This window comes from Myotis myotis, unplaced genomic scaffold, assembly GCF_014108235.1.
Source record: "Myotis myotis isolate mMyoMyo1 unplaced genomic scaffold, mMyoMyo1.p scaffold_m19_p_15, whole genome shotgun sequence".
Classification (NCBI taxonomy): Eukaryota; Metazoa; Chordata; class Mammalia; order Chiroptera; family Vespertilionidae; genus Myotis; species Myotis myotis.
Window position 1 is genome coordinate 39879526 of NW_023416319.1, and position 9088 is coordinate 39888613.

The 9088-nt window shown below is 44.2% G+C and overlaps 1 pseudogene; it reads right to left on the reverse strand.

The window, feature by feature from the left end:
- Positions 1–3607: 3607 nt before the first annotated feature.
- LOC118670333 lies at positions 3608–8351 on the reverse strand (annotated as a pseudogene).
- Between the last annotated feature and the right edge of the window lie 737 nt (positions 8352–9088).

Below are 9088 nucleotides of genomic sequence, written 5' to 3' on the forward strand. Positions count from 1 at the left end.
GTAGCAATAGGCAGAGGGCTTTGCATCAGTTCTCTCGAATCCTAAAAGCAGAAGGGAGATGTATTCCTAGAGAAAGCAAAGGAAATAACAGATTTAGTGAAAGGGCATTTGAGATGCCCAGAGGGTGTGACTCAGTTGGGCCTCCTTTCAAGCACCAGGAGGTCACGGTCAGAGCACATGCCCTTGATCCCAGCAGGGAGCATGCAGGAGGCAGCCAATGGATGTTTCTCTTTCCCTCTCCTTTCCTCTCTAAAGCAAATGAATAAAAACTCTTTAAAAAAATATATATATATATATATTATGATTCCATTTTTCTAAAATTATTTCTTTCTATTTATTTAACCAGAAAAATGATCACCTTGCTAAAGATGATCATTTCTGGGTGGAGCATTTCAAGTGAATATTTTTCTTTTGTATGGTGTTTAAATTTTTAATTATGATATATATTATTTTTTCAAAAACAATAGAGGCATTTTTATTTATTTTATTTTATTTTTTAAATATATTTTATTGATTTTTCTTACAGAGAGGAAGGGAAAGGGATAGAAAGTTAGAAACATCAACCAGCTGCCTCCTGCACACCCCCTACTGGGGATGTGCCCACAACCAAGGTACATGCCCTTAACCAGAATCAAACCTGGGACCCTTCAGTCCGCAGGCTGATGCTCTATCCACTGAGCCAAACCGCTTAAGGCAAGGCATTTTTAAAAGAAATATCTTTATTTATTTTTGGATCCCGGATTGGATTCTAGTCAAGGGCATGTACCTTGGTTGCAGGCTCCTTCCTGGCCCAAACCCTGGTTGGGGCAAGTGCAGAAGGCAACCTATCGATGTGTTTCTCTCACATCAATATTGTTCTCTGTCTTTCCCTCTCTCTTCCATTCTCTCTAAAAATCAATGGGAAAATACCCCCGGGTGAGAATTAAGAAATATATATGGCCCTAACCGGTTTGGCTCAGTGGATAGAGCATCAGACTGCGGACTGAAGGGTCCCGAGTTCGATTCCGGTCAAGGGCATGTACCTTGGTTGTGGGCACATTCCCCGTGGGAGGTGTGCAGGAGGCAGCTGATCGATGCTTCTCTCTTATTGATTGTTTCTAACTCTCTATCCCTCTCCTTTCCTCTCTGTAAAAAATCAAATATATTTTTTAAAAAAAGAAATATATATGTATTCAAATATATAAACAAAATTTTAGGCAAATTCAAAAAGATACATTGACAAAAAATCATGACATTATGAATAAATGTACTGAATGCCATTGAATTGTTTACTTAGTAATGAATAATTTTGGTTTATTTAGAACACGCAATTTATAGTATGTGACTGGAACTTCAATTTAAAAAATGAGATTCTTTTGAATAACAAACTGAGCGCTCTCAATAAAAAAGTTTTATTTACTGTGAAATGATCCACCAAAGAGTTTGAGTAATAAGCTCTGCTCATCCTAAATATTCCAATATGCACTAAAAATGTTTATTTACAGTAAATTATTAGGCACTCTGGTATAAAATAAGGTGACCTATAAATGCACCTTTCCCCTCTTGCAAAAAAAATATTTTCACTTTTTAAGAAATGTGTTTTGAGAACTCACTGGCCCTAGGAGAGATCTCTGGTTTCCTAAGAAATTCAGAATTCTGAAGTGGAGGGCCTGCTGTCTGGTTCTCTTCCACTGAATTTTAAGGAAACGTGTTAGTACACATGGCTCTAATAACGCTGTGCCATGAACATCTGTGGGAACCTGAGGGCAGGCTTGGAGAGGGATGTTTAATTTGTAGGGCCTGTTGGCTCTTTACCCCCGAAGCGTTAGGTCCCCTTCTGGTAAATGAAGTGAGTTCTTTGACACTGTTTTCCTAAGGAGCCTGGAGAGCTCTAGGGATTGGTTGGAAGGGTGCCTCGCTTGTTAAGCTCTGGTTTGAATCTAACCCAGGTTAACCTTATGACCCTGAATTGTTTGTGTGAAATGAGGTGGTGATCTCAGTCTTGCCTGAAGGAAGCGCTTTTCACATGGAAATTGGCACTAATTGGTCTCCCTGTTGACAGGCTCGTCTGAGGGGCTCTGTGATGAATGGGCGATGAGAACAGAAACTTAGATTACCCCACTCCGCTCAGCGTGTTGGCTGGAGAACACCGGGCAGCTCCCAGTCCTCTCTGCAGCAACATCCAACATGCAGTCTAAAGCAACCGGGCTGGGCCAGGAGGCCCAGGAGGCCTACCATCTGTGCACTAAGAATACTTTTCATACGTCTGGCCCTTCTCTGTAAGGCAGTCTGGACACTGATAGGAAACTTTTTCCAGAAAGGATCAGAGAGGAGATATTTTAGGCTTTGCAGACCACACAGTCTCTGCTGCAACCACTCGGTTCTGCTGACAAAAGCGGCCACAGAGACTGCATACACGAATGCGCAGACTCAGTCTCCGGTAGGGGGCGTGCAGGAGGCAGTCCATCAATGATTCTCTCTCATCATTGATGTTTCTATCTCTCTCTCCTTCTCCCTTCCTCTCTGAAATCAATAAAAATATACTTTAAAAAAGCCAAAAACATTTAAAATGCTAATGTTTTTGTGACTTATTGGCAAGTACATTTTATAAGCCCTCTGCTAACCAGATATACCTTATAAGTAAGAGGTGATGACTCAAGGTTCATAATCATTTTTACTAAAGAGTAGAAAACAAAATCACCAACTTATCTAATACACTATACGCACACCCCCACACACACATATATAGTTTGTTTCATTATTTTTTAATCCTCATCCAAGAATATTTTTACATTGATTTTTAGAGAGAGTGGAAGGGGAGGTGAGGAGAGAGAGAGAGAGAAAAGAGAGGCACACATGGATGTGAGAGAGACACATCGATTGGTTGCCTCCCACACTGGCCCTGACGCAGGATCGAATTGGCAACCTAGGTATGTGTCCTGACCAGGAATCAAACCTACAATCTTTTGGTGTATGAGATGATGCTCCAACCAACTGAGCCCCCTGCCTCCTGGCCAGGGCACACACTGATATTTTTTTACCCCCCCCCACCATACCTCCACCTTTAATGGAGGGTGGGAGGGAAGGTGGGAGTATTTTAAAAGCATATTCATTGGGGGGGATAAGGACACATATTTAATATCTTAAACAATAAAGAAAAAAGTAAAAGTGAAAAATAAGGGGGGAAAAGCATTTCTTCATAAATCATATGTATTCCTTTGTTTTTTCAATTTTGGTTCAGTCAATAAATATTTGATTCATTGACTGAATTAAATATTCAGTCAATGTTCATGTTTGTTTGTTTTTTTATATTTTTAAAAATTGATTTCAAAAAGGAAGGGAGAGGGAGAGAGAGAGAAACATCAATGATGAAAGAGAATCATCAGCTGGCTGGCTGCCTTCTGCATGCCCCACACTAGAGATCAGCCTGGGCATGTGCCCTGACTGTGACTTCCTAGTTCATAGGTCGACACTCAACCACTGAGCCACACCAGCTGGGCAATGTTCACGTTTTTAATAAATTGTTTTACATTTGGTTTGTTCAAATTGGGATCCACATAAGGTCCACATTTCTTTATATACTTTCCAACAAGTATTTTTATTATTAGTTAAGCCACGATTCAGGATCCTAGCCTGGGAAGTACCCAGGTCCCCCTTCATCCCCCTGGGAGAAGGATGGAGGACAGAGGACAGGTGGGGTGCAGCCATCTCCAATCTCCCCAAGAAATGTGCCTTCTGCCTGGCAGTCATCCTAGGCCAAACCCAGGATATGGGGCAAAGGGACTTGTACACATGCTGGTACCACTGGCACATGGAGACATCGCCCCCTTTAGCAGTCACTGCCTTCTCACAGCGATGGAAGTCCAGGTAGTTCTGCCAACAGTTCCTGGTCTGGTTCGGTTGGGAGAGCAGCTGTCAAAGGGGTGGCCTGGTAGATCTTGATTCTGATCTGGATGTCTTCTGCCCTGTTGCTGACGCCTCAAGACGCCCCTGAAGCCGCTCGCAGGCCCACACTTCCCATGGCAGGGACGGACATGCCTCCCGGTCTCTGTGAACTGAAGGTTTGCTCTCCTCCCCTGCTTTGTTTTCTTGTCATGAATTTGTTATGAAGGCTCTGAGGTGTTGGAAAACACTAGCTTGTAAGCTGTTTGACTAATGGAAATGCTTCCTTTATCTTTGAATCTTTTTCTTTGTTACTCAAAGGGTTGTATCGCAAATCAGCAAGCTGGACAAGACGCCTAATGAGCCAATTAGTTAGGAGCCATCTTTATTGTGCACAGGTTCAGAGCAGATTACCTCTGTCAAATTCTGAACCCTACATACAGGAAGTTTCCCGTATTTATACTTTTTGAGCCTCTTTGTTTGCAGGTTTCACAAAGAACTCTGTGTGGGTTATTGGTTACAGACAGTTGTAACCTTGAATACATAATGAGTTAGTACTTGGAATTATCAGTATTAGTCTATTTTAGTCTATGACATTGGATGGCTAGCTTGCAAAGTCAGACAGATAAGTTTATCTTTTTCTATTATTTGAACTAAAAACAAAGTCTTTTATAGAATAACAGACCGTCTTAAAGTGACAGAGTTTATACTGATAGAGTTTACAGGACTGGGGACTATCTAACAACAGCAGAGAGTTCCAAACAGCAGTTTTATACAAGAAGGAGGTTACTATGCTTCAAAAGCAGTACCCGAGGCCCAGTAAGTGTTTATTATTGTTGTATTATAGTTACCTCTACAAAGTCTCATATTTTATTTGGATCCTCTGTAGAAGCATAGAAAAACGGAATGAACTACGTCGGGTTAGTACTTAACCTGGGTTGTTGGTACCAACTTGAAGGTCTAGCGCTCCTCTGGGAGCCGTTCTTTTGCTTTTGAGCCGCGCTGCGGGAGGCATCCTAGAGCGCACATATGGATGACTAAGAGGTAAACCTGCATTCCTGCTGTTAAGAAGCTACAACAACTGGTTACAGGTAGATTGTGAGAAGAGGGAAGGGGACAGTTTCCTATCCATGAGAATTTCAGTGTGTGAGGGAGGTGCCTGAGAATGTCTTCCCTCTGGAGAAAGCAACGGAGAGATTGTAGCTGGAAGGCAGGGCCTTGCTGCAAACAGAGTTCCTGTGAGATCTCAGCTCCTGGAGCTGGGCCAACTCACTTTTAAAAATCGGATTTGCATGTAAATAGTGGGACAGGAGGCCCAGCGTTACACCCTTGGCTGTAATAAAACTGAAGAGCCGTGGTTTCTCCTTTAAAATCCTGACACTGGGCCTGGCATCTTGCCTCAGGCCTCCGCACTTGATTCTCTTTTGGCGGTGGGTGGGGCATCTCCTAGGGAAGAGTCAACCCGATTTTCCATGTTTCAAATAATAAGAATGTTGCTGACTTGCCTGGCTCCAGGGCACTTAGCCGCACACCTTCTTGACAGGCTGGCGCTCCCGCTTTCCTTCAGGAAGTGAATTTTTCCAGCTGTGAGAGCTGCCCTCTGGCCCCGAGCTTAATGGGGGAGTGAGTGGAGGAGTCTCTTCATTCCGGCTGGGAAGCTTCTTGGCTCTGATGGTCCCAGGGCAGGAGAGCCAGCTGCCCTAACGTCTTTTAAACCAAAAGTTATTGAGGCCTTTTTGTACTATACAATTTTGGGGAAGTATAGAAAAACTCGAAGAAATAAAAATTGCTTGTTGTTATGCCCAGATTTCAAGATCCCCAAAAAACCACGCCAGGGAGCCAGTCCGATGCAAACGCAGAGGGTCTCTTATACAAGCTCGCTTGGTCCCCCCCTTGCCTCCATTACTGGGTGCAAGAGAGAGCCCCGAATCCCAAGAGAACAAAGAATTTATAGGGCTTGGGGTCGGGGACAGGGTGCAGCTAGGGTCTGGTTACACAAAGATGGGGGGGTGGCCAGCATACTTTTGGCCTTGGGCTAGTTTCCCCGCTTCCCCATTGGCTGAGATAAGGGCAGGCTGAGTAACTGATACACCCTGCGGCTTTTTCTTGGAAGAGGGGTTAAGGACACAGCCATCAGTCCTGCTCTGTCCTTTCGCTTGTAATCCCACAATCTAGAAATAATTTGTTACTATCATTATCCCAGTTTCCTACTTCCCAAACAGAAATGGGAGTGTGGGATGTTTTAAATGTTGTTGTTTTTTTAAACATGTTTTTATTGATTTTAAAGAGAGAAGGGAGAGGAAGAGAGAGAAACACTAATCAACCACTGGCATGTGCCCAGACCAGGAATCAAACCTGCCGCCTTGCTACTTTCCCGTGTATGGAACGATGCTCCAACCAACTAAGCCACACCAGCCAGCGCTAGGCTTTGCAATAATCTTGAATAAAGTCTTCCTAGCCATTTCAACAAATGTCAGAATAATTTTTCTTTAACATTTCTCACATCAGAACCATGGGATTTCTCGTTTTCCGAGCCTTTTAGTATTCCAGGCTAAGAACCTTTTTTCTTCAACACTACTTTCTTTGCTGGCCTCTTGCCATTGGAAAGATAAAGTGAATTGTTTAAAGGCAAACCAGAATCGGCTTTGGGGTAGCTATTCTCAGGCTCTGGTTTTGCATCTCTCAGTACCTCATTGGATTCGATGACTATTTAGAATAGGTGCGGTTTCTGCTTTCTATCTTTGGGTGTGAAAGTGGAGCTGTAGAATCCTGAACCTGGAAGGGACCCTAAGACATCCTTCAGGTCAGCTGAGTATTTTTACTCTCATTTTTCCAGAGGAAGCTACTGTGGTCCAGAGTCTTAGCGAAGTTAAAGCAGCTAGAATAAAGAAAGTAATGGTGGTGTTTTTTAAAAATGGCATTAAATGCCCCCACCTCCTTTTCTCTGCCCTTTGAGTCAACACAGTTGCTTAGCAAAACTTCACATTTTCCTTTGAGAAATAGAAACAAAAGTCTCCAAGGCTCCCCCCGACCCCCACCCCTCTTTTCTCTGGTAAAGGGAAGAATGGTGCTGTAGAAGTGGAAATTATCATAATAAAGAGACTCCAAATAGGAAATGCTTTCTAAATCTGCCTGAAGTGTCAAGGCTTGATTTTTCTGAGTTAAAAGCCTAGGAACTTCAGCCCCACGAACCTGGTGTGGAGAAAACCTTGAGGTGGTTAATCCAAATGGGACCCTCAGGATAACAGGTATGTTGTAAATAGACTCCAGAGAAGTCACTGAATTCCAGACGCCCCCCCCCCCCCCGGATGTGTGAGGCCTTGAGACTTTGCCCTGGGCATTAACTGTTGGACACCCAGGTTTTCCTTGTGATTTACCCTCAAACCAGAAATGTTTTTGTGTGTAGTGAGACCAGGCTAGTGAGAAAGCAGCAAGAGCACGGTTATCCTCGATCAAGCATGAGCTGAATTAGTTTTGATTTAGGTGGAATGAATTGATGGCCCAGACACTGGGCTACGTGCAGGGTCACAGAGATGAGTCAGGCAAGGGCCTGGCCCTCCAGAAATCTCAGGTTGTCTGATGAGACCAGTAACTAAATATTATAGCCTTTAACACAGGTGTTAACCATGTGCTCTAAGAACAGATGGAATCTTGCTGGATGTGTCACAGGTGTTATGAGCAGGGCTTTGTGGGGTGGCACCTGGTAGGAGGAGGAAAAGGCCTTCCAGACAGAGGGAAGAGTGTGAGCAAAGGCATCTTCTTGGGAAGGTGTGTGATTGTGCGTTGCTGCAGCATAGACTCTTGGCTGGATTAAAGAAGGAGGGCACGGATGGAAACGGAGGTGAAGCTAGAAAGACAGGCTGGAGTCAGGGTGTGAAGAGCTTTGAATGCTCTGCTCGGGACACACATCAGGCAGATGTGAGCATCAAACGCTCTAGTTCACCTTCTATCGCAATTATAACGCAGTAGGTATGAATTTGTTCTCTGTCAGGTCCAGGTTTCTAAATAAAATAAAATCAAACTCAATCCAGCCGGTGTTGCTCAGTGGTTGAGCGCCAACCTGTGAACCGGGAGATTGCAGGTTCCATTCCCAGTCAGGGCACATGCCCTGGTTGGGGGCTCAATCCCCAGTAGGGGGCGTGCAGGAGGCAGCTGATCAATCACTCTCTCTCATCATTGATGTTTCTATTTCTCTCTCCCTCTCCCTTCCTCTCTGAAATCAATACAAATATTTTTTTGAAAAATCAAACTCCAGGTTCCAGTTGACCAAAGATTGAATCTTGACCATGTTTTGGGGAGTCCACTCCTTGGAGTTGTCAACAACAACAAGCTTGGGGTTGTGCATGTATGCAGAAGGTGCCTGGCCTTTTCCTGGGAAGCTCATTATAGCTACCTTGGCATATACTGCCACACAGGACTGATGTCGAGGGCTGCTCCTCCACCTCCACTGTCTACCAAGCTCCGAAGCGCTGTGTTGGTGTAAGGGCCATGCTGCTTCAGAGCCCCTTTCACTGTGTTCTCAAGGCTGACCCCTTGGCCTGGCCTCCACAAGCATCAGCAAGTATTCCTCCGTAAGGGCTACTCTTGGGAAAGGGGCCTCCTACTAGTGCCACTCCTCTGTTCAACGAAAGGCACTAGCTTCCCATTCCCCCCGCTTTAGGGCAAGCCATGTTCATCTTCCTCAACAGTCCCACAGCCAAAAGCTCTGTGTCCTGTCCCAGGAAAGGCCACTGTACTTTCGGAGTCAACAGCAAGTTGGATGAGCTAAATACATCTTCACAAAAATGTGATCATGGGAGAGGCATTGGATGTGCCTTAACAGTTACTGTGGAGACACGGTCTTTCCTAAAGTGGGCTTATCTGGGCAGGGATTTCAGGCTTATAAAGTGGACAAGAGAAGGATCCTCTGGAAATAGGAGAGGAGAAAAGTGAAGTAAATTGTTAGCAATTATTTACTCCTGACGGAATAAAATTAACAGTCGTTAAAATTTCCATTTGTTATCTTAACTGGTTTGGTTCAGTGGATAGAGTGTTGGCCTGCAGAGTGAAAGGTCCCAGGTTTGATTCCGGCCAAGGGCATGTACCTTGATTGTGGGCACATCCCCAGTGGGAGATGTGCAGGAGGCAGCTGATCGATGTTTCTAACTCTCTATCTCTCTCCTTTCCTCTCTGTAAAAAGTCAATAAAATATATTTTTTAGCCGAGACCGGTTTGGCTCAGTGGATAG